Here is a 26,526-nt window from a genome sequence, read left to right on the forward strand (position 1 = left end):
ATAGGAGTTGAATCATGGCTGCGAAATGATATAATGGATGCAGAAATTTTCTCACGGCACTGGAGTCTGTATCGTAGAGATAGGATAGGAAAGGTGGGAGGGGGAGTTTTCATTCTGGTGAAAGAAGAATTTGTAAGCTACGAAAAAGTTAAAGATGAGACACATGAAATTCTAGGTGTAAGGCTCATTTCTAAAGATAATAGGCAACTTGATATATTTGGAGTGTACAGATCGGGAAAGGGTAGCACTGATGCGGATTCGGAATTATTTGATAGGATAGTCAGCTATGTGGGAAACGACATGGAAAGAAATGTGATTGTAGCGGGAGATCTGAATTTGCCAGATGTCAATTGGGAAGGAAATGCGAACGACAGGAAGCATGACCAACAAATGGCAAATAAGTTAATATGGGAAGGACAGCTGATTCAGAAAGTGATGGAACCAACCAGAGGGAAAAATATTTTGGATGTGGTGCTGATAAAACCAGATGAGCTCTGCAGGGAAACTGAAGTAATAGATGGTATTAGTGATCATGAAGCTGTTTTTGTGGTAGTTAAAAATAAATGTGATAGAAAGGAAGGTCTTAAAAGTAGGACTGTTAGGCAGTACCATATGGCTGATAAAGCAGGTATGAGGCAGTTTCTAAAAAGTAACTATGATCGGTGGAAAACGGTAAATAAAAATGTAAACAGACTATGGGATGGGTTTAAAGAAATTGTTGAGGAATGCGAAAACAGGTTTGTACCTTTAAGGATGGTAAGGAATGGTAAAGACCCAATTTATTATAATAGAGAAATAAAGAGACTAAGAAGGAGGTGCAGACTGGAAAGGAATAGAGTTAGAAATGGCTGTGGAAGTAAGGAGAAATTGAAGGAACTTATTAGAAAATTGAATCTAGCAAAGAAGGCAGCTAAGGATAACATGATGGCAAGCATAATTGGCAGTCATACAAATTTTAGTGAAAAATGGAAGGGTATGTATAGGTATTTTAAGGCAGAAACAGGTTCCAAGAAGGACATTCCAGGAATAATTAATGAACAAGGGGAGTGTGTATGTGAGGATCTTCAAAAGGCAGAAGTATTCAGTCAGCAGTATGTAAAGTTTGTTGGTTACAGGGATAATGTCGAGATAGAGGAAGAGACTAAGGCCAAAGAGGTAATAAAATTTACATATGATGACATGACATTTACAATAAGATACAAAAGTTGAATACTAGAAAAGCGGCTGGAATTGATCAGATTTCTGGGGATATACTAAAGACAATGGGTTGGGATATAGTACCTTATCTGAAGTACTTATTTGATTATTGTTTGGTCAGAGGAGCTATACCAGATGAATGGAGAGTTGCTACAGTAGCCCCTGTGTATAAAGGAAAGGGTGATAGACATAAAGCTGAAAATTACAGGCCAGTAAGTTTGACATGCATTGTATGTATGCTTTGGGAAGGCATTCTTTCTTATTATATTAGACATGTTTGTGAAATTAATAACTGGTTCGATAGAAGGCAATTCGGTTTTAGGAAAGGTTATTCCACTGAAGCTCAACTTGTAGGATTCCAGCAAGATATAGCAGATATCTTGGATTCTGGAGGTCAAATGGACTGTATCGCGATTGACATGTCTAAAGCATTTGATAGGGTGGATCATGGGAGACTACTGGCAAACATGAGTGCAATTGGACTAGACAAAAGAGTGACTGAATGGGTTGCTATATTTCTAGAAAATAGATCTCAGAGAGTTAGAGTAGGTGAAGCTTTGTCTGACCCTGTAATAGTTGAGAGGGGAGTTCCTCAGGGCAGTGTTATCGAACCTTTATGTTTTCTTATATATATAAATGATATGAGTAAAGGAGTGGAATCGGAGGTAAGGCTTTTTGCGGATGATGTTATTCTCTATAGAGTGATAAATTAGTTACAAGATTGTGAGCAACTGCAACGTGACCTCGAAAATATTGTGAGATGGACAGCAGGCAATGGTATGTTGATAAACGGGGCTAAAAGTCAGGTTGTGAGTTTCACAAATAGAAAAAGTACTCTCAGTTTTCATTACTGCGTTGATGGGGTGAAAGTTCCTTTTGGGGATCATTGTAAGTATCTAGGTGTTAATATAAGGAAAGATCTTCACTGGGGTAATCACATAAATGGGATTGTAAATAAAGGGTACCAATCTCTGCACATGGTTATGAAGGTGTTTAGGGGTTGTAGTAAGGATGTAAAGGAGAGTGCATATAAGTCTCTGGTAAGACCCCAACTAGAGTATGGTTCCAGTGTATGGGACCCTCACCAGGATTACCTGATTCAAGAACTGGAAAAAATCCAAAGAAAAGCAGCTCGATTTGTTCTGGGTTATTTCCGACAAAAGAGTAGCGTTACAAAAATGTTGCAATGTTTGGGTTGGGAAGAATTGAGAGAAAGAAGAAGAGCTGCTCGACTAAGTGGTATGTTCCGAGCTGTCAGCGGAGAGATGGCGTGGAATGACATTAGTAGACGAATAGGTTTGAATGGCGTCTATAAAAGTAGGAAAGATCACAATATGAAGATAAAGTTGGAATTCAAGAGGACAAACTGGGGCAAATATTAATTTATAGGAAGGGGAGTTAGGGATTGGAATAACTTACCAAGGGAGATGTTCAATAAATTTCCAATTTCTTTGAAATCATTTCGGAAAAGGCTAGGAAAACAACAGATAGGGAATCTATCACCTGGGCGACTGCCCTAAATGCAGATCAGTATTGATTGACTGTATCTCCTTATCCATAAATGCATCTAGCTCTCCTTTTGAATTCTCTGTCCATATATATATTTAATGTAACCACTTTCTCCCTCTATCGTACTATTCCTCTCTACCTCTTTGGTTTCCTCTCTTCTTACCAAACTCACCCATACCGGGGCGTGGATCGATTCGTTCCAATCCTCCACCATTATGCTTTTGATGTTATCTAGCAAGTCCTCTGAACTCATTACTAAATCTATAACGCTCCCCTCTGTTCAGTAATATATGTCAGTTTTCCTTCTCTGTCCCCCTCTCAATAACCGTTCAAAATGCAGAAATTTCCGACCTCGCACAATTCTAAAAGTTTTCTACCGTAGTTATTAATTACCTTATCGTTAATACTTCTTCCTGATCCTACTATCGATCCTTCTTCCTTACTATACCTCGGGCTTCGCTCGCCTATTCTGGCATTCCAGTCTCCAAATAACAATATTCCGTCCTCCTCATACCTCCCTCTAATGATGTTAATTTCTAATAACAATTCCTCGAAGAAGTTATCACTTGCATATGGAGATTCCTTGGGGTGACAGTAGGCAAAAGCCAAACATACATGTTTCTCTCTCCCTGCCTCTCTCCCCTTGTTAAATCTAATCCATATCGCACCTTCAATGCCACTCTCAATATACTCTATACGTTCGTTCAACTAGCATGACTATTCCTCCTGGCACACGGCCCATTTTGCTCAATCTCTTCCTTGACTTGTGCCTCACCGTAAATCCTCCCCAAGTTACCTCAATGCCTATTTCTAGCCATGTTTCCAAAAGCGCTACAATATCAAAGCTTTCTATTACATTTTTTACTTTTATATTGCCTATTTTATTCAATACACCTTTAATATTAACAAAGCCCTTATAGAATATGGTTACCTAGTTGTACTTCCTCTAAAAGAGCAATCACCACTACCACCACCACTTAGTGTCCTTGAGTATTATCTGATTACACACCTATGTTCCAGTATATCTGCCACGAACCTACTACGATGGCGTAGCAGGGGGAGAGGTGATACTCCCACGTGGCGCGTCCCAGGTGGCGGATAGGGGGGTCCTAACCGGCTTGCCGGCGGACTTGAGGGAAATAAAATACCTCTCGCGGACCAAACACACTACCCCCTGCGGGTGGGGGACACACATGCAGAATACACCCGCGGTATCCCCTGCCTGTCGTAAGAGGCGACAAAAAGGGGCGACCTTGGCGTGGACATGGATTGCGGTTTGGTATAATGTGATGGACCTCCTGTGGATGGGAGAGGCTGAATACATCCATAGGTAATCCCTGCCTGTCGTAGAAGGCGACTTAAAGGGTCATGTGGCCATGGTCCCCTCTTTATTTTTTTATTATTTTTCCGAGGGTCAGATGTAGACCATTCAAAATTTGATGTGCGTGCTGCCCGGCGATGGAGCTCCTATGTGTGCGACTACGCTCGAAAGCCCGTGCCAGCAACCACCCAGGACGCGGCGGGTGGGAGTATCATGTACCCGGGCAGTGGTATCCGCCTGACAACGCAGGTCCCCGCACAGCCGAATGCCAGAAGGACATATTATTATTAATTATTTTTATTTATTTTTCCTATTGTTAGTGCTCTGTACACGCTATGGGGTACATGCTATTGCGGGGACTGGAGGAAGGGAGTCCTAGTGCTCATTGCCTCAGTCATCCCGTATTAGGCATCGTTCAACATCGGACCCCGGGCAATACCTGCTACGACCAGGTGGGTATTGCCTTGGCTGCTTGGTTCGGCTACAGAGACCCCTGATCGGAGTGGGTGGCATTCGGGGAGGATGCTATCGGGCATGGCTTCCAAACGAAGTCGGCTCTCCCAAGGTGGTCGCCCACCTAAGTCTTGCTTCCCTGAGAGGTTCAACTCCCTGGAAACATGCGCAGCGTGAAGGAATGGGATCCAGCTTCCCTAGGTTTCTGGTCGCTACCAGAACCGATGGGCACGATTTTAAGCTGGTGAAGTCGATCCTGTTTAGTAGACACATCGAAGGCGTCTATGGCGAACTGGAGGAACTAAAGAAAATGCGCAACGGTAGTTTGCTTCTAAAAACTCGTACAGCACTGCAAGCTGATCAGTTGCTTAAGTGCGAGCACTTTGGCGACATCCCCGTCAAAGTGGAGGAGCATAAGTCCTTGAACCTGGTTCGCGGAGTCATCTTTCACCGCGACCTTATTTTGAACACTGACGACGAGTTGATGGAAGACATGAAGAACCGCGGCGTGACACACGTCCGGCGCATTACGCGCAAGGTCAACGGTGAAGACGTTGCCACTGGTGCCTTCATTGTCTCTTTCAAGTTGTCAGTGTTACCAGAGAAAGTCAAGGTAACAACTTATCGTTGCGATGTGAGGCCGTACATCCCGCCTCCTATGCGATGCTATCAATGCCAGCGATTCGGACATATGGTCTCTCGCTGTTCGAATCAGGCTGTATGTGGTACATGTGGACGAGTAGTTCACGGCGCGGAGGAGTGCACAACTCCATACAAGTGCACTAACTGCTCCGGTTTTCATTCTCCTCGGGATCGGAACTGTCCGACATACCTGAGTGAGAAGAAGATCCAGGAGATCAAGACCCTGGATGGTCTTTCCTACCAGGAAGCGCGCCGTAAGTTTAATTCTACGAATACACCTGCCCGTACACTCGACTATAGCTTGATAGCTCAGAGTCTTCCAGGTTCGTCATTTACGACCAAGACACCTGTCCAGACCGCTGCGCCCAAGGCGACTGTTGCTGCTCCCAGCAACGTCGCAAATAGTCAAAGCTCGAAGGGGGGGACCACCCCACCTTCGACCAACCAGAAGTCTGTGCCGGCTGGGAACTGCCAGCCGGCACAGCAAGGGGGGAAGACTAAGTCTCCCCCCCCCTAGGAGGTCGACGAGAGTCGTGCCCCAGCCGGCGGAGGTGGCTTCGTTGAACAGGGCTGGGAAACCATCTCCCAGCCCGTCTAAACTTGAAAAGAAAAAGGGGAAGAAGAGCGCCCGTCCTGAGCGCTCTCGGACTTCCCCTGCGAAGGAGAAGTCATGCCCTCCACCTGGGGGATATGAATCTGCGCCGGGAGGCACTCCTGCTCCCAAACCTACGCGCTCTCCTCGTAGGGGACCCCCTCGCGCCCGAAAAGCGTCGAAGTTCTGGGCGGCACCCCTGCCATCTTTTGATGACGGGATGGATGTCGCGCTGTCCTCTACATCTACGGATGTAGAACTAGATAGTGTTTAGGCTTACGAGCATTTTGTCGCTCCTAACCTAACACTCCTTTTATAGTCCACAGTATGGCACTGTTACAGTGGAATTGTAACGGTTATGACAGGCATCTTGCTGAGTTACGTCAGCTTATTAGTGAGTACGCAGCGAGTATAGTCTGTATTGAGGAGACCAATTTCCGACCTGGTCATCACACGGTCCTGAGGAATTTCAAACTATTCTCGACAGAACGATACTATGCTCACCGGGCTTCCGGAGGCGTTGGCATTTTAGTACGTTCTGACAGCTACAGCGAAGAGGTTCCATTAAGAACCCCTCTTGAGGCTGTAGCTGTTCGCGTCTCGCTGCCTGTCATAGCAACAGTGTGTAATGTTTATCTTCCACCAGGCCAGCATCTGAACATCAATGATGTCGCTGATCTTATGGATCAGCTTCCACCACCCTTCCTCTTATTGGGCGATTTTAACGCCCATCACCCCATATGGGGCTCTGAGACGCCTTGCCCCCGAGGAAGAGAGCTGGAAACACTTCTATCAGATCTGGATTTATGTGTTTTGAACACAGGGGAACCAACTCACTTTAGTGTACGTTACGGCACATATTCTCGCATAGACGTTAGTCTATGCAGCCGAACGTTGGTTCCACTGTTTCGGTGGAATGCACACGATGATCTCTGTGACAGTGACCATTTTCCCATCGTTCTTACTTTGTTGAATCATAAACCCGTCGAGGCTCCCCCTCGATGGATTCTTAAACATGCTGATTGGCCAAAGTACACATCACTAGCTGTCTTTAACGATGATGTCAGGCGGACCGTCGGCGAGGAAATAACTTACATCACCCAAGTTATTCTTGCTGCTGCTGAGGAGTCCATTTCGTTTTTCTCGGGGACCCCTCGCCGAAAACTCGTTCCTTGGTGGAACGATGAAATAGCAGCAGCCATCAAAGTACGCCGTCGCGCTCATAAGCGTTACCGTAGACAGCCTACTGTGGCCAACTTGGTAACATTTAAGAAACTCCGCGCTAAGGCGCGAGTTCTTATTCGACAAAGTAAGAAGGCTTCATGGGAGAGATATGTGTCGTCCATGACGTCACATACTCCATCATCTCAAGTGTGGACGAAACTTCGACGATTTTCGGGTATTCAAGGATCATCTGCTGTACCGGGAATTTCCATTGCAGGCAGTGTCGCCACTGATCCCCTCGCGATTGCTAACCATCTTGCTAGTCATTTCGCGGATGTCTCCGGCTCCGGGAATTACAATCTTGATTTCCTCCCTCTGAAGCGGGAGGCAGAACGTCATCACCTTTGTTTTGCCACCCAAGCTTCAGAGGACTACAACGTGCCCTTTACGGAGTGGGAACTCCGCAGCGCCTTAGCGCTTTGCAAGGACACGTCTCCTGGACCGGACAACATCCATAACCAGATGTTGAAACACCTTAGTGATGATAGTTTACTATATCTCCTTCGTGTGTTCAACCGAATCTGGACAGAGGGTGATTTTTCGTCTCAGTGGCGAGAGGGCATAGTCATCCCTGTCCTCAAGCCTGACAAAGATCCTAAGTATGCAGGAAGTTATAGACCGATTTGTCTTACAAATTGCCTGTGTAAGCTATTTGAGAGGATGGTAAATCGCAGACTCGTGTGGTGTCTGGAGAAACAAGGACTCTTGTCCGAGTACCAATGTGGATTTCGAGCCGCTCGATCCACCACAGACCACTTGGTACGCCTGGAGAGCTCTATCCAGGATGCGTTTCTCCGCAAACAGCACTTGGTAGCTGTCTTCTTTGACTTGGAGAAGGCCTACGACACCACCTGGCGATATGGCATCCTTTCAGTCCTGCATCAATGGAGATTCCGAGGTAACTTGCCAGTATTTATTGTGAATTTTTTGTCCCTCCGTCTATTCCGTGTCCGAGTAGGGAGGACATATTCGCAATACCACGTTCAAGAAAACGGAGTCCCACAGGGATCGGTTCTTAGTGTCACTCTGTTCGCGATTGCCATAAACGGTATTGTCGCTGCTGCTGGTCCAGCCGTAATACCGTCCCTATATGTGGATGATTTTGCTCTGCACTATAGCTCGTGCAGTATGGCAGTCGCAGAGCGACAGTTACAGCAAGCTATTAGGAGGGTGGAGAAGTGGACCTTAGAACATGGCTTTCGGTTTTCTGCCGCAAAGACCTCCGTTGTCCACTTTTGTCGTCAACGTACACTTCACCCTCATCCTGAGCTTTATCTAGGTAATGTCGTTCTTCCAGTTGTTGACACCTACCGATTTCTTGGGCTCCTTTTTGACAGTAAATTATCGTGGGAGCCACACGTGCGGGAGCTAAAAGTGCAATGCACCAAGAGGCTTAACCTCTTGAAGTTTCTTAGCAGCACTAATTGGGGAGATGACCGCGTGGTGCTCCTGCGATTCTATCGGGCACACATTTTATCTCCGTTAGACTACGGCAGTGCAGCATATGGCTCCGCAAGACCAAGCGTTCTTGCGAAGCTGAACAGTATCCACCACAGCGGGGTTAGGTTGGCGACGGGAGCTTTTCGTACTAGCCCCATCGCTAGCCTCCTCGCTGAGTCTGGTGTGCCGCCTTTACACCTGAGGCGCCAGCAACTACTACTTATGTATGCTGCAAATTTGCGTCAGATGCCACTTCATCCGAGCTATCCCTGCGTATTCAGCAATGGCAACCGTTTGTTGTACGTTGCTCATCCTCGTGCGACGCGGCCGGTTGGGATACGCTTGGATAGCAGTTATGAATTGTTTGACGTACCTTCGATTCCTTGCCTTGTCAGACAACCAAGTGGGGTACCTCCGTGGGTTGTACGACGACCTGAAATCATCCTGGATTTGCACACTGGCCCGAAAGGAGACACGGACCCTTCGATTTATCGGAGGATCTACCTGTCCGTTCTTGGCCGCTATCCAGGTTCAGTCGTCGTTTACACGGATGGTTCAAGGACAGATACGAAGGTGGGCTGTGCGTTCGTTGTCGACAATGATCGGTTTCTTTTTGCTCTCCCGGACACCTGTAGTGTGTACACGGCAGAGCTCTATGCTATCTGTGAGGCACTGCGGTACGCACTAGACAATGAGCGCCGACACTTTCTCGTGTGTACTGACTCCTTGAGTTCGCTTCAGTCTATTGATACCTGTTTCCCTCGACACCCTCTGGTGCAGCGGATCCAGGACCTGCTGGCCGGGTGTTCGGATGCCGGCACCAGAATTACGTTTGTGTGGCTCCCCAGCCACATGGGCATAGAGGGAAACGAGTTAGCAGATCAGGCTGCCAAGGAGGCAGTTACACTGCCCCCGTTGCCTTTCAAGGTTCCAGCATGTGATATTCGCTCTCAGCTGAGACATCTGGTTATGTCTCATTGGGAGATGGAGTGGCAGGCCATCCCACTTCCCAATAAGCTGAGAGCGATAAAAGGAACAACGAAGGTATGGAGGACTTCCCTTCGGGCTTCGCGGAGGGAAGCCGTGGTATTATGTCGCCTTCGGATCGGCCACGGTATCCTGACGCACTCCCATCTACTGAAAGGAGAACCCCCTCCGGTGTGTACCTGCGGCGACCGTCTTACCGTGGTACACATCCTTACGGAGTGCGTGGATTTGGTCGATCTGCGCCGTAGTATTAACCTTCCGAGTACTATCTCCCTTATCTTGCGCGATGACGAGCAGTCAGCAGACCTCGTCATCCGCTTTCTGAGGGATAGCGGTCTGTTTTATCGTGTGTGATGATGTCCTTTGTCCTAGTGTTGTTTATGTCAGTTGCGCTTTTATCTCATTGACTTTATTTTAGTTTGTGTTGCGCATTTTAATGTGTTATTTGAACGTCTAACGTAAATTGTGTTAATATCTGTATTACTGGGCAATGCCTTATTCCTTCGATTTCCTGTACTTTCTCTTATTTTAATAGAACATAAGGCATTGCGTATTAGATCCATTGACTGTTTTAATCTCACCCTCATTTCTCTTCATTACCATTCTTTTTTAACTCTAGTCAGTGGATACTTTTTAAAATTTTAAAATTTTAACTTCATGTCTCATGTCATTAGTAGTATAATTGGATGGTTCGGCGGCCACCTCCACCTCAGGCTCCCAGTGGCCACCTCCACCTCCACCTCAGCCAGAGGCCTCCCAGTGGCCACCTCCACCTCCACCTCAGCCAGAGGCCTCCCAGATGCCTCCTCCACCTCCCGCGGGAAATTTGAATTTGTAAACAAAGCCACGTGCTTTTTGACAGCTGTCATCGACAACAACGCATCGCTAACCTCAGTACTGCCATCTTGACGGGCCTAAACCTCAGTAGTGCCAACTTAACCTAACTAGCTCGAGATAAACAAAGCCACGTGTTTTTTGACAGCCACGTGCTTTTTGACAGATTTGTAAACAAAGCCACGTGCTTTTTGACAGCTGTCATCGACAACAACGAATCGCTAACCTCAGTACTACCATCTTGACGGGCCTAAACCCCAGTAGTGCCAACTTAACCTAACTAGCATGAGGTAAACAAAGCCACGTGTTTTTTGACAGCCACGTGCTTTTTGACAGATTTGTAAACAAAGCCACGTGCTTTTTGACAGACAACAACGCATCGCTAACCTCAGTACTGCCATCTTGACGGACCTAAACCTTAGTGGTACCAACTTAACCTCACTAGCGCGAGGTAAACAAAGCCACGTGCTTTTTGACAGCCACGTGCTTTTTTGACAGCTGTCATCCGCCATCTTTAAACCACAAAGCACTGTGCTGCCCTCTATATCGCAGTAGCTGCAAAATTCGTCACCTGTCATCGGCAGTGCTACCATCTTGACGGGTCTAAACCTTAGTGCTACCAACTTAACCTCACTAGCGCGAGATAAACAAAGCCACGTGCTTTTTGACAGCTGTCATCCGCCATCTTTAATCCAGAGAGCACAGTGCTGCCCTCTTTAGCTACTTACCTTTGAAATGTGGTGGCGGATAATTTGAAAAATGCTTTTTTGACAGCAGCCATCTTTGTGCACCGTGCTGCCCTCTTTTGTGGTGGCAGGCAATTCCACGTGACAGCAGCCATCTTTAATCATGAGAGCACCGTGCTGCCCTCTATGTGGTGGCGGCAAATTGAAAAATTCCACGTGCTCTTGTTTGGAAACAAACTCATGTGCTTTTTTTGACAGCTGTCATCTGCCATCTTTAATTAACAGAGCACAGTGCTGCACTCTTTAGCTAGATACCTTTGAAATGTGGTGGCGGCAATTTGAAAAATACTATGTGCTCTTGTTGGGAAACAAAGCCACGTGCTTTTTTGACAGCTGTCATCGGCCATCTTTAATCAATAGAGCACCGTGCTGCCCTCATGCGGGGGCAATTTCGTCAGCTGTCATCCGCCATCTTTAATCCAGAGAGAACAGTGCTGCACTCTATGTGGTGGCGGCAAATTCCACGTGCTTTACAAACCCATGTGCTTTTCTGACAGCTGTCATCCGCCATCTTTAATCCAGAGAGAACAGTGCTGCACTCTATGTGGTGGCGGCAAATTCTACGTGCTTTACAAACCTATGCGCTTTTCTGTCATCCACCATCTTTAATCTAGAGAGAACAGTGCTGCACTCTATGTGGTGGTGGTAAATTCCACGTGCTCTTGTTTGGAAACAAATTCTACTCGCTCTTCAGCTGTCATCCACCATCTTTAATCAAGAGAGCACCGTGCTGCCCTCTTTGTGGTGGCGGATAATTTGAAAAAATTCTTTTCGACAAGCAGCCATCTTTAATCCAGAGGGAACAGTGCTGCCCTCTTTAGCTACTTACCTTTGAGGCGGTTAATTTGAAAAATTCTTTTCGACAAGCAGCCATCTTTAATCCAGAGAGAACAGTGCTGCCCTCTTTAGCTACTTACCTTTGAGGCGGTTAATTTGAAAAATTCTATTTAACAAGCTGCCATCTTTAATGAAAAGAGCATCGTGGTGCTATCTTACGAGTAATATTTTACGTCACAGCTGTCATCCACCATCTTGCATTGCTAACCTTAGTGCTGCCCTCTTTAGCTACTTACCTTTGACGAGCTGTCACCTGCCATCTTGCATCGCAAACCTCAGTGCTGCACTCTATGTGGTGGCGGATAATTTGAAAAAATCTTTTTGACAAGCAGCCATCTTTAATCAACAGAGCACCGTGCTGCCATCTTTAGCTACCGCCATCTTACATCGCTTACCTCGCTGCTGCACTCTATGTGATGGCGGTTAATTCGAACAAGTTTAATCACGCATCGGGCAAGCTAGAGTAAGCACGTGCTGTTGTGATGACGTCATTGTGCATGTTTAAACTTGTCCGTTTTCTTAAGAGTAAGTCGATGTAAAGGGATGTGGTAGCGGTAAATTCGAACAAGTTTAAACATGCATCGGGGAAAGCTAGAGTAAGCACGTGCTGTTGTGATGACGTCATTGTGCATGTTTAGACCTGATCGTTTTTCTTAAGAGTAAGTCGGAGTAAAGCAATGCAATAAGTACAATATTTTTGAATGCGATCAAATATTTATTTACAAATGTACTACAACAGTGTTCGTTTTTTGCTGCTGACAAGGTTGGTGTGCTTCTTAACAACGTATGCTTCTGAAATGCCTCCTGCATCATTCAAATTAAACAAAGCATTTAGAAATATATTATACTAAGTATGTTATGCTTTACAGAGAAGATCATATACTTCTTACCTTGCTGTTATTCCTTTTCGGAATCATCATCATCATCATCATCATGAAGTACTAGAGAAAGTTCATTCATACACTGTGTACAGTGTTCAATCCTCGGATTTGGTCCATCCCAATCATCATCACCATTTTCTCCTCGATGCTTGTAATGTCGTTCACAAGTTCTGCATAAAGCTACTTCGATTGACATCTTACTGTGTAGAGGAAGGATGTCCCAAAAATTATGTACGTAAGAGGCAGCGTACGTATATAAAAAAAAATCCTGGTGGTAAGTATTGAATAAGATGTTTCGGCATCGACGATCTACGTTTATAGAACATCTTAATAGCTTCACTCACCCGTGAAACAGAAATAAGATGTTGCGTATGAGCATGCAAGCAGCATGCACATTTACAGTTTTGTTCCATAGCGTACGATGTCGAAGCACACACTAATGAAAATGAAAAAGATCTATTCTTATTTATAGTCTCGTAACAATATTCGTTAGCGGATGGTAAGTAACATCACTCATATGAATAATAAGACAATAGGCTGCTGTGTTAGCAGGAATGTTTTCAGATGTTTCAAATTCTAAACGAATATCAACTGGAGATTCTTTTATAGATTCTTCGTGATAAGAGCAGTCTATAACTACAATCGGTGCTTTATTTTTAAATTCTTGAGGTGTAAATAGCGGACGATCTTCTTTCTGATAATACGATGATTGAAATTTACAAAACATGTCATAGAGCATCCCAAACTTATTTTTCTCAAAGTTAATGTCGATGTTTTCGTAGGGATACGTAATTCCATTGAGATATATTCTAACGTGTCTTAATTTGCAGTGATCAAACAGTGAGCTATCTTTTTCGTGATTGACTTTACGATTAGTTTGAAATCCAAAAATAATGTACAAGGGCTTCTCAGTAAAACGTGATGTTTTAACAGCCCAGCTATGCTTGTTTGTAGGTGGTAACACAGGATATTCATGCAGCTCCCAACTTCTAAAACGTATAGGTAATGGTGTATCATTTTCTACAATCTTGAGCAATCGAAGTTTTTCACGATCAGATAAGGTTACATGTGGGATCCGCCACAGTATACGATGCAGTGTTATTTTCGATTCTACAGGTGTTTCTACTGCTTTAAGAGAATTGTAATCACTTCGATCACGGATTAGAATAAGCTCTTGTTTTGCGTTGATTATAATACGTGTAAAGTCTTCTGCGAATCCAAAAATATGTTTCAGTGATAACATACCCGTAAAAGTTCCATCCTCATTAATCATCCAGTTGTTAGTAGCTTTTGGACACCATCCAGCCATCCGCAAAAGATTACTTTCTTCATCACAGAAAGAAGGGTAGAGTTTCATTGCGCTTGTAATACCAACATTCTTCGTTCGATCTATTTCAACATTATTTACTTCATATCGCGCTTCAGAAAAGAGAAAAGCTAGAGCATGGTTGTTTAGTTGTGAAGTGCTTGGTCCACTTCCATCAGACTTTTCTAATCGTCCTTCAATATAGAGGTAGCTTTCGTGTGGTAAGGTGTAAACATCTTGTTGATTAATAATAAAATGAATTTCATCATTGTTATTTAATCCAAACGTAAAAGGTTGATAGGAATGAAGCTCACTTCGTACTACACCTTCACGACTTTCTACTGTATTCGTAATGTCTAGCATTTCTTCCATTCTGTTGTAGTAGTGTATATCCCAAATCTTGGAGTATCTGCTTATGGGTATCTGTTAACTCGATGAGTCTCTGCACACATGTAGTATGTCTTCGGAATGTACACCGTGTTTTATAGATGGTTTTCATACTGGTTTAAGATGTAGTTTGTAAGCTACGTACGCATGCTGATCTAAATGAATAAGCTGATTATGTTTATTTACAAGTCTAAGAGTAATGTTGCTAATGTGTTTTACAGACACAGGATGATAAAGAACTACTGCTGGTTTCTCACAGATAGTATATCCACGTTCCTCTGTAACAATGAAGTCATGCAGGACGTGCGAAGGTTGTAGATTACTATTCAAGTCTGTAATAATATTACAAGTAATGTTCACATTATTATTATCGAAGAGTTTTATAGGTTGATCAGACTCGTAACGTACGTTCGGTAGGAGCTCCCTCGATGAAAATCCAAGCAGTGGGCCAATCGAATCAGGTTGTGATTTGAAGTCAATCTTAAATGATGATTCAATAACACATTTATGTGTAATATTGCTTATAGTGATTGAGAACTTGTAATTATGATTACTAAAACTATCTTCCCCAAACTGATCAATTAACGTACTTTCAATATAGTCGTGAATATCATCTACTGTATAACTACCTGAGGGTAGTGTTAGCACATACTCATCGTAATAGAACTTGTTTAAACCATCACGCACATTATAGATTTTATTGTAGCTTTCAAACGATACTAGTCCAAGACTATGCGGCTGATAACCAAGTTCGATTGGTGGATTAAAATAGACGGTTGTTTCAGGTCCTTCTCCACGTACAGCAAACGTTCTTTCACTGTTCGTCATCACGTAGATACTAATACACTTTCTCTACTGTCTGGGTTTGATATAAGAACATAAGACATAATCGTCCGCACATGCGTGTATTAAAGTTTTGCACACGGTTTTTATTGTAAACAATGTCTGCACTGCTTCCGAAATAACGTATGAGCTCAAAAGGAGGAGGTAAATCTCCATAGCTATCAAAATACCATACTTTAGATTTACGTTCTACATAAGCAACGTAATGAGTACCAGGTCCACGACTGTCGTCCAAGTTAATTACGGCACTTTCACGTTCACGTGGACGTGCTGGTAGTTGATCGCGCATATACTCTCCTCGAAAATAATGAATTCCTAGTTGTTTAGCAAACGTAAAAACTTCATCATGCGTTAGAGCTCGATATGGCAGTGCATTCAGTAGACGTTTTTTGGAGAAATGTAGATACCAAGCCCTTTCTTGTATGGCGCTAGCTTCATGTTCACACCTTTGCCTCGTAACGCAATTGCCTCCATCATCTTGTTATGACGTTCACTCTCTTTCAACTGTTGTTTCGCTTCTTCTACAGCTTTGACAGTTCTCGCTACAGCGCTAGCACCACCTAGCAATGACCCTAAAGCTGCTAAGCCAGCAAACAGCGCAGGAAGAAATCCTCCTCGTTTTGGTACAGGAATAATTCGCGCACGTTTACTAAATATTGCTCTGCACTTTGGAGAAATTCTCGCTCTTGCTGCGCGTAACGCCTTAGTAATAGCTACACGAGGATTGTATTCCCCTCGAATAGCTTTTTGCGCAGCCTTTATAACATCTTTCCATCCAACAGTTTTTACTTTCTTCTTCTTCTTCATGTCGTTTGGATATCGTTGTTTCACCATGCTGGACACGACTTTACTAGTCAAGAGCAAATCATAAACTAACCGTTGCCTCTTGTTTCGTTTAATATATATATTACTATTACATACTTTATGATTCAGTTATCATGAAGATTATAAAGCAGCAAGACACGCTACCTGTTACCGACATTGTACCACATCTCTTACCTAGTTCTAGTACAACTACAAGAAAACGTCATGGAACGTTGTTTCCTTTTACTGTTCGATGTATTATATCAGGTCCGTCGGGATGCGGTAAAACAAATCTTTTACTCACACTTATTACTTCTGTAAATGGTGTACGCTTCGAGAATATTTACGTTTTCGCAAAGTCACTCTATCAGCCGCTATATACTATTCTACAAACTGTAATGCACGATCTAGTTAAAGATGGAATAAGATATTTTAAATTTAATTCACATGAGCAAGTACCATCACCAGACGATGTGCTTCCTAATTCTCTTATGATCTTTGATGATGTTGCAACAGAACAGCAAAACGTTATTCGTGCATTCTTTAGTATGGGTCGGCATAAATATGTTGATTGCATCTATTTATGCCAAACCTATTCTCGTGTGCCTAAGCAGTTGATACGCGACAACGCAAATGTTATTGTGCTTTTTCGGCAAGATGAGCGCAACATGCGACATGTGTATAACGATCATGTTAACACTGATATGACATTCGATGACTTTAAACGTATGTGTGCTAAATGTTGGTCATTACACCGTTACAGCTTTTTAGTTATTGATAAAGAAAGTGATGTACAGCATGGACGATATCGCATGGGTTTCGATCATTTTATATGCATTAACACAGAATTACAGTAACTACTTGATTAAAAACCACCATCATGTTAACATCTAGCAAGGATATCACAAAACATATCATCCAAGCTCAAAACAATATTCGACGGAAATTTAAAGAGCTTAAACGTATTCAAGCAGACACGGATTTATTTTTAAAAACACAACTAAGTACACCACTCAAAGAAATTTTTAATTCTACTTCATTACCGCAGTCTACTTCAAGTTTTGCTTCTATGCAAACATCATATCATAAAGAGAAGCATGAAGAAGAAAAGCATGAAGAAGATACGGAAGAGAAGAAGCAGGGTGTAGATCAAGAAGAGGAAGATAAGGAAGAAGAAGAAGAACTTAATGATACATCACCATCTAAGCGTGTTGAGTTTTTAACTACAGATGTTATTGCAGAAACACCTACTACATCGACGCAAAATCTACCATCTTTGTCTGAGGTTATGATTACACCAGAGTATCGCAATCAGTTTAGAACTTTTATTCAAGATACCTACGGATCTCTCTTTGCACCTTATATAGAAAAACTTTTTACAGGACAAACTGACACTACCTATGGTATTCGCTACGAAGATGACTGTTTCCGGATAGGAAATTCAAATGTTAAGATTAATAGCAACAAACTCATTGTAAAAGGTGTTACCTATAAACCTACGAAAGGACTCTTAGAACTTCTTTTCTCACGAATACCTGACAAGGATATAATTTTACAAGATGATCTTAAAAAGTATAAAGCAATACTTTTTGCTACTGATGCAACACGACGTAATTACAAGAGAACAGAAGCTGTAAATGCGAATAAGAGTTACAAGTATCGTGAGTTTATTTCTAAGCTGTTTCCGACTGCACGTAGTCTAGACGTTATCTACAAGCCTTTGTTGCCGTATGTGGATGTAAGATACTGGAATGACCCAAACTTACTCGTTGAACGATTACAACTTTTAAGAGCATCGCAAGAGGCTGGTCACACTGGTCACGGATCAGAAATTCTAGAAATAGAAAGAGAACTACGTTATGCCGGTATTATTTTGTAATGGCTCGTCAAGAGAAGATCTCACCTGTAAAGGTAAACATCGCGCATGAGTTACATAAACCAGCACGTCGCACCTACTGTCGCAGACGCGTTATTACACGAGGAAAAGATGATCTCTGGCAAGCAGACTTAGTAGAAATGATTCCATATGCTTCTAGTAATAAGGGCTATAAGTATCTACTTACTGTTATCGATGTGTACTCAAAGTTTGCTTTTGCACAACCCGTGCGTTCTAAAACAGCAGCTCAAGTTAAAGAAGCATTTAAACATATTGTTGAAGAATCGAAACGCTGCCCAAGGCTTCTTCAAACTGATCAAGGTAAAGAGTTTTACAACAAGGATTTTTCTTCTTACCTCAAGTTACTTGGCATTCAACACTACTCTACGTTCAGCAATCTCAAGGCGAGTGTTGTAGAACGCTTTAATCGTACACTCAAAACAATGATGTGGCGAGAATTTACAGCGCAAGGTTCATATCGTTGGATTGATCTGCTACCTAGACTTTTATCTATCTACAACGATACACCTCATCGCACTATCGGAACAAAGCCACGTCTTGTTACAAAGAATACACCTCGTCTAGATGCTATTCATCTCGTAATCAAAACAGCTGATCCACGTCGCCATCGCTTTAAAGAAGGCGATTTCGTTCGCATCAGCAAACACAAGTCTATCTTTGCGAAAGGATACACACCTAACTGGAGCACTGAAATTTTTCAAATCAGAAGTGTTAAGCTTACTAATCCAGTTACGTATTTACTCCGCGATCTCAGAAGACAGCCTATTGAAGGAGGATTCTACATCGAAGAACTGCAGAAAACAAAATATTCTGATCACTATTTAGTTGAACGTGTTATTCGACGTCGTGGTAATAAACTGTATGTTAAATGGCTTGGTTTTAATAACAGCTTTAATTCATGGATTAATAAAGAGGATGTACTTTAAATCTTATGTGTGTGTTTTCTTTTAATCCTCTACGTTTCCTTTCTTCTAAGTCACTAGGACATGCTGTAGGATTAAACAACACCTGTAATATGTTTTGACAATTCATATTTATTTTAGACTATATACATACATTTTTATCCTTTGTTTATGTTACGGTCTTTGACACTCAGTTTTCGTTTTATTGCACCAACAACGACAAGTGCTGCTATATTCTTCTGAGCAGCGAAAGCACTAGGTAATAACACATACACACACACAGCATAACTTTACGAAGCAGATTTTAACAGCTACACTCTATGCAGGCAGCATGTAACTACGTATCAGGCGAATGTGTTCTAGGGCTGCAGGGGAGATGAAGCACGAAGAAAAGAAGATCAATCACTCTATTGATGAGTCCACGCCCAACATGCTTCCTCATCTTTCTCCCAGCACGTTTCTTCACCTTTTCCTTGTTTACTCTCTCCACAGCCATGATAAGTGTTTATAAGCGAAGACAACTCGTTAGTTTTAGGTCCGTGATACAGTTTAATTAGTTGACATGTACGGCACTGTCTCACAGAAGGTCTTCTAGCTAAACTCACGTGTTCATGATGTAAACTACACGTTTGAAGCTCTGACAAAACAGGATCTTGAGTCCACTCACGAGGCACCTTTTCCCAAATCTTCTTTACAGCATTCGCAGCTACATTAACCAAAAATGCCTTTGGTAATGCATTTAACTCTTCTTCAGTAAAAGTGTTTAGTTTCTTTTTGCATGCATAAAACCTTACGATCGCCTTTTCAACTGCGTTACACTTAGTATCTGTTAGAAATGACATGATGTCTTTACTCTACAAATGTTTCTTTTACACTAAGGTTATTTCGACACTGCACTTTACATATGTTGTTCACTTCCCGGCATGCACTGCGACATAACCAATCAAAGAGCATACCTACATGCTGTAAAGACTGTTTACTTGTTTCTCTGCTATGCTCTTTCGGAAGAGTTTTAAATGATGGGCACCCCAATTCATGCATGTCGATAACTTCACACGATGATGGTAGAAAATCACGCAACCATTCTTTCTTTTCACAACCCTTTAAAAGAACAAGATCTGCTCTTGACAAATGTGCATTCATCATTAAAGGTAGAAAACGATAAGGTATTCCTTTTTCTTCCCACTTCAAACCTAAATTGTTTTCAATCCACTGAGTCTGCTTTTTATCTTCATCTGTTTGCAAACAGTAAGGGAACGGTGGACTAAACACTAAACTAACAAGTTTTGGAGCCCACAACACACTGCAATCTAACACAGCCACCTCTTTAAACACAAATTTGTTTCCATTTACTTTAAAGCCTTGCACATCAACTATTAATGTTTTCGTCATGTTTGCACTCTACACTCTATCACTGTTTCTCGAAGACTAAACCTTTTAGTCAACGAACGGGTTTAAACATGCACAATGACGTCATCACAACAGCACGTGCTTACTCTAGCTTGCCGGATGCGTGATTAAACTTGTTCGAATTAACCGCCATCACATAGAGTGCAGCAGCGAGGTAAGCGATGTAAGATGGCGGTAGCTAAAGATGGCAGCACGGTGCTCTGTTGATTAAAGATGGCTGCTTGTCAAAAAGATTTTTTCAAATTATCCGCCACCACATAGAGTGCAGCACTGAGGTTTGCGATGCAAGATGGCAGGTGACAGCTCGTCAAAGGTAAGTAGCTAAAGAGGGCAGCACTAAGGTTAGCAATGCAAGATGGTGGATGACAGCTGTGACGTAAAATATTACTCGCAAGATAGCACCACGATGCTCTTTTCATTAAAGATGGCAGCTTGTTAAATAGAATTTTTTAAATTAACCGCCTCAAAGGTAAGTAGCTAAAGAGGGCAGCACTGTTCTCTCTGGATTAAAGATGGCTGCTTGTCGAAAAGAATTTTTCAAATTAACCGCCTCAAAGGTAAGTAGCTAAAGAGGGCAGCACTGTTCCCTCTGGATTAAAGATGGCTGCTTGTCGAAAAGAATTTTTTCAAATTATCCGCCACCACAAAGAGGGCAGCACGGTGCTCTCTTGATTAAAGATGGTGGATGACAGCTGAAGAGCGAGTAGAATTTGTTTCCAAACAAGAGCACGTGGAATTTACCACCACCACATAGAGTGCAGCACTGTTCTCTCTAGATTAAAGATGGTGGATGACAGAAAAGCGCATAGGTTTGTAAAGCACGTAGAATTTGCCGCCACCACATAGAGTGCAGCACTGTTCTCTCTGGATTAAAGATGGCGGATGACAGCTGTCAGAAAAGCACATGGGTTTGTAAAGCACGTGGAATTTGCTGCCACCACATAGAGTGCAGCACTGTTCTCTCTGGATTAAAGATGGCGGATGACAGCTGACGAAATTGCCCCCGCATGAGGGCAGCACGGTGCTCTATTGATTAAAGATGGCCGATGACAGCTGTCAAAAAAGCACGTGGCTTTGTTTCCCAACAAGAGCACATAGTATTTTTCAAATTGCCGCCACCACATTTCAAAGGTATCTAGCTAAAGAGTGCAGCACTGTGCTCTGTTAATTAAAGATGGCAGATGACAGCTGTCAAAAAAAGCACATGAGTTTGTTTCCAAACAAGGGCACGTGGAATTTTTCAATTTGCCGCCACCACATAGAGGGCAGCACGGTGCTCTCATGATTAAAGATGGCTGCTGTCACGTGGAATTGCCTGCCACCACAAAAGAGGGCAGCACGGTGCACAAAGATGGCTGCTGTCAAAAAAGCATTTTTCAAATTATCCGCCACCACATTTCAAAGGTAAGTAGCTAAAGAGGGCAGCACTGTGCTCTCTGGATTAAAGATGGCGGATGACAGCTGTCAAAAAACACGTGGCTTTGTTTATCTCGCGCTAGTGAGGTTAAGTTGGTAGCACTAAGGTTTAGACCCGTCAAGATGGTAGCACTGCCGATGACAGGTGACGAATTTTGCAGCTACTGCGATATAGAGGGCAGCACAGTGCTTTGTGGTTTAAAGATGGCGGATGACAGCTGTCAAAAAAGCACGTGGCTGTCAAAAAGCACGTGGCTTTGTTTACCTCGCGCTAGTGAGGTTCAGTTGGTACCACTAAGGTTTACGTCCGTCAAGATGGCAGTACTGAGGTTAGCGATGCGTTGTTGTCTGTCAAAAAGCACGTGGCTTTGTTTACAAATCTGTCAAAAAGCACGTGGCTGTCAAAAAACACGTGGCTTTGTTTACCTCATGCTAGTTAGGTTAAGTTGGCACTACTGGGGTTTAGGCCCGTCAAGATGGTAGTACTGAGGTTAGCGATTCGTTGTTGTCGATGACAGCTGTCAAAAAGCACGTGGCTTTGTTTACAAATCTGTCAAAAAGCACGTGGCTGTCAAAAAACACGTGGCTTTGTTTATCTCGAACTAGTTAGGTTAAGTTGGCACTACTGAGGTTTAGGCCCGTCAAGATGGCAGTACTGAGGTTAGCGATGCGTTGTTGTCGATGACAGCTGTCAAAAAGCACGTGGCTTTGTTTACAAATTCAAATTTCCCGCGGGAGGTGGAGGAGGCATCTGGGAGGCCTCTGGCTGAGGTGGAGGTGGAGGTGGCCACTGGGAGGCCTCTGGCTGAGGTGGAGGTGGAGGTGGCCACTGGGAGCCTGAGGTGGAGGTGGCCGCCGAACCATCCAATTATACTACTGTCATTCATTTCGTTCCATTAGGGGCCGATGACCTTCGATGTTAGGCCCCTTAAAACAACAAGCATCATCATCATCAACCAGTATATCTGTACAGGACATTTGCTGTACAATATTTAAATTACGAATATTAATGTATCAAATATTTGCAATACTTCATGAAATTAGAGGATGGTTGCCTAGCTGTGCTTCCATTTAAAACAGGGCCTCTCAAACGCCCAAAATCTCACGCGTGCAGAGCGAGGCGCAAGGGCTCCGTGCACTGTGCATCGGTGCCGCTCGGTGTCGCTCGGTATGGTTCGGATCAACGCTTCGTCTCTGGGCTACTCGGCTATACTCGGCTCTACTCGGCTCTAGTCGGCTCAACTCAGCCCAGATTTGGAGCGCTACGGCGCAAGTGGGGGAGAGGAAGACAGGCGGAGCGAGCGAGAGAGGCGTGAGGAAAGAGAGAGTTAGCGCTATTACTCCAAATCGAGGAGTGGGGGGTCTGCACTCTGGTCAACCAAGCCAAGTCGTCTTTTGCACCGTGCACAGTGCATGCACCACGCGCATGCACCCTGAGAGGCCCTGATTTAAAACTAACGATGCTGGAAGTGCCGTCCTTCCTGGGTTATACCGGCACTCTATCTGCTAACCACATACAGGCTGACGCGACTGAGTACTGCCACTGTAATGTTTCTGATTTCATTCGCAATGTTTTCTTTCAGTTCCTTCAATGTGTGAGGAATTGTTCGATACACTTTTTCTATCAGTTTACCCCACACGTAAACATCACACACTGTTAGATATGGAGAATGAGGGGGGAAATAGACCAGGACTGATTTTAAGAGGGGAATATTCTGCTGTATAAGCAGGGGCTGTATCTTATTGAAACCACCCACGCGATCTTCCTTTTTCCGTTAAGTGATGGAAGAACGGCATCAAAATGCCATATCGGTACCTCTCTGCATTTACTGTCGTCTAAAAGAAATTGGTCCAATTATTCGTCTTGCGCAAACAGCACACCAAACACCAATCTTCCTATCATAAAGCGGGACTTCATAAACACAATTACGATTTTCTGCGCACTAGTAGCGAGAGTTATGACTGTTCGCACGACCATTAAGATGCTAGGGGCTTTACGTCGCACCGACACAGATAGGTCTTACGGCGACGATGGGATGGGAAAGGCCTAGGAGTTGGAAGGAAGCGGCCGTGGCCTTAATTCAGGTACAGCCCCAGCATTTGCCTGGTGTGAAAATGGGAAACCACGGAAAACCATCTTCAGGGCTGCCGATAGTGGGATTCGAACCTACTATCTCCCGGATGCAAGCTCACAGCCGCGCGCCTCTACGCGCACGGCACCATTAAGATGAAACCAGAACTTATACATACGCAAATATAGTGTTGCAATGATAACTGCCTCACCATGAGATTCAGACTGGCAACTGATGCTTGCCAGGTCGAACACGTGCAAGGTGAAGAACAATGCGCGCGGCTTCCATACTGGAGCTTACGTGTCGGAGAGTAAAACGGCCGCTATAACGGTCTTAGTTTATATGAGAGACCCTGCAAGTACATATTTGTTTAAATTTCAACATTTTCGGGAGTCGACCTCTTCACCATCAAAATATAATCTTGAAAGTTCTCTTCATTTAGATATAAAGCAATGCAAGCAAGCGGCAACGTTCTTTTAAGAGCTACAAAAGGATACAAAGGTTGTTAACCTAACCTAACCCCATGGCACTACAGCCCTTGAAGGGCCTTGGCCTACCAAGCGATCGCTGCTCAGACCGAAGGTCTGCAGATTACGAGGTGTCGCACGATAAATCCTTTCACTCGTTATTCTTGACTTTCTAGACCGGGAGCGCTATTTTACCGTCAGATAGCTCCTCAATTCTAATCACGTAGGCTGAGTGGACCTCGAACCAGCCCTCAGATCCTGGTAAAAATCCCTGACCTGGCCGGGAGTCGAACCCGGGGCCTCCGGATAAGAGGCATGCACGCTACCCCTACACCACGGTTCCGGCAGTGGTTGTTAACGACAATAAAATAACAAGGGAGGAAATGTGAAAATGAACGTTCTTTTCACAGGTAATCCTAATTCTGAACCAAGTACGCGCTGTGGATCGTGGTGGTAGACTTCACTCGCGGTATCCCCTTCCTTTTGTAAAGGATGTCTAAAAGCGGTTCCAGGGATCTCAGCATGGGAGCGTAGATGGCAACCACGGGTTCTTAGACAGGCTCTTCCCTTCAATAATTTTTCCTACCTGACCTCCCTTGGTCAACTCCTGTTCTCTTCTGACCCCGTCAGTATTAGGTTTACGAGGCATATGGAGTCTTTCATTTTCGTAACCTTTCCCTTTCTTTTACCGAATCCTTTATTTTCGTACGATCGGACCTCTTCCTTCTTCCTCTCTGATTAGTGTTAGAGGATTGTATACACGCTTAAAGCAGGGCGGCCGTGCGTGACATATGTTCAGCTGAGGCAGCTGCCGTAGTGCATAGTACAACCACCGTGCGCTCGGTCTGAGTTTATATGAGAAACTCTGTATAAGCAAGGGTGCCGAGTTTTGAAAATTAGCGCAGTCCTGTGGATGACTTCGGAACATGTTGAAATTTAACTTTAGGAAAATGCAAGTTTTAGGTGTTTTTGAATGAGCAATACTTGATGGAAAACGTGAAATTTTGTTTTTATAAGGCATTCTTTCAATATCAAATAATGTTATTTTCCAGACTATTGGAAAAGGTATAGAAAGTTATGAAGACAGTTGACTCATATATCCATCTCTTCCCCATGTGGTAAAATAATAAATTACTCACTATGATCAGCCAAGACCATTCAAATGTGCAAACGCATGACACTTGACTTGTTGTCTTATCAGCGACATATTTATTAACACACAAATCAACATAAATTCAGTCGTCAGGGAATTTTGACGCAAGCAAGAGCAACCAGTTGGATGGTTCTTTCTTTAACTTCATAACAGGTAAGAAACAGCATACAGTAACAGTGGAAAAAGGCCGCCAGACCAACAAGATCAGGCTGTCCAAGACGGCAACTACACGATAAGTAAGTCATCCCTTTTATTTCACTGTTGTTTCCTGTCTCTCAGCTTCAGCTTTCTACACACATTCATTCACCTTCTTTCCATTACAGATAACATCTGGTCTTATAAGATCAACATATTGACGGTTTCCACTAATTAATTTACACAACACTGTACCAGGCCTTTGTTTCACATATCATACGTTTACTGGCTTATGTTTCCCTCCAAATTATATGCATACTTGACATATTGAAGATGGACTGTTCCAACTTTATAATTGGAGGTTTTATCTTCGTTTTAGAGTGATACAAAGAAAATAGACGTAGAGGTTCCGAACCTCGCTATAACCCTGCTTGTTTTAGACATATTAATCGCGTTTTACTCGGATTTTACATGCTCCTTCACATTGTCTTCAATGTCACTTATTCAACATTAATTCATGTAACTTTTAAATATATTTTCACTGAAGATGGCTTAAAGATGAGTTGATATATGTTTGCCTAAAAGTCATTGCATCCAAAGATGCATATATGTATTGAATAGGAGGAAGTAATACAAGCTTTTCCATTGTAAAGTGTGAACTATCAATATGGAATGAAATTATTATCTTGTAATAAGAAATAAGAGATTCTTTCCATACATCTCTAGCTCGTCCAATCTATGGCCTGACCTTGAAACCACTGTTTTGTTATAATACTGATTTGCCACATATCATAATACCTCGACAGCATCGAAAAATGAGTGATATGGAGGAAGTCGTAGGTCAGTATGGGTTTCATTGCGCAACAACTCATCAACAATGCACCTGGTTTAAAAAAAAAGGAATGTTATTATGCATACATGTAAGTAAATAACATTAGCTAAACTCATGTTTAGATGCTACTCTACCTCTTTAAGTGAATTCATATGACCCAACCTTTGGAGGCCATCTTCTGTTGCATTTTCCGGTGTGGACACCCTGTTCTCCCTAAAAATGACTGTAAATTAAAGGGA

The 26,526-nt window shown here is 43.3% G+C and overlaps 1 protein-coding gene across 2 annotated transcripts in view; it reads left to right on the forward strand.

Annotated features, from left to right (window-relative positions):
• Nucleotides 1-26,526, forward strand: part of LOC136874866 (15-hydroxyprostaglandin dehydrogenase [NAD(+)]) — a 127,448-nt gene that overhangs the window by 17,146 nt on the left and 83,776 nt on the right. Inside the window, exon 1 of one of the 2 annotated variants that reach the window (XM_068227921.1) lies at nt 25,476-25,556. The exons of the other annotated variant lie outside the window; for it this stretch is intronic. The gene's annotated coding sequence lies outside the window, so the exon portion shown is untranslated. Of the gene's footprint in view, nt 1-25,475; nt 25,557-26,526 lie in introns of those variants that run through there. 2 annotated transcript variants of the gene reach the window in all.

The sequence above is a fragment of the Anabrus simplex genome, chromosome 5 (assembly GCF_040414725.1).
Source record: "Anabrus simplex isolate iqAnaSimp1 chromosome 5, ASM4041472v1, whole genome shotgun sequence".
Taxonomy (NCBI): domain Eukaryota; kingdom Metazoa; phylum Arthropoda; class Insecta; order Orthoptera; family Tettigoniidae; genus Anabrus; species Anabrus simplex.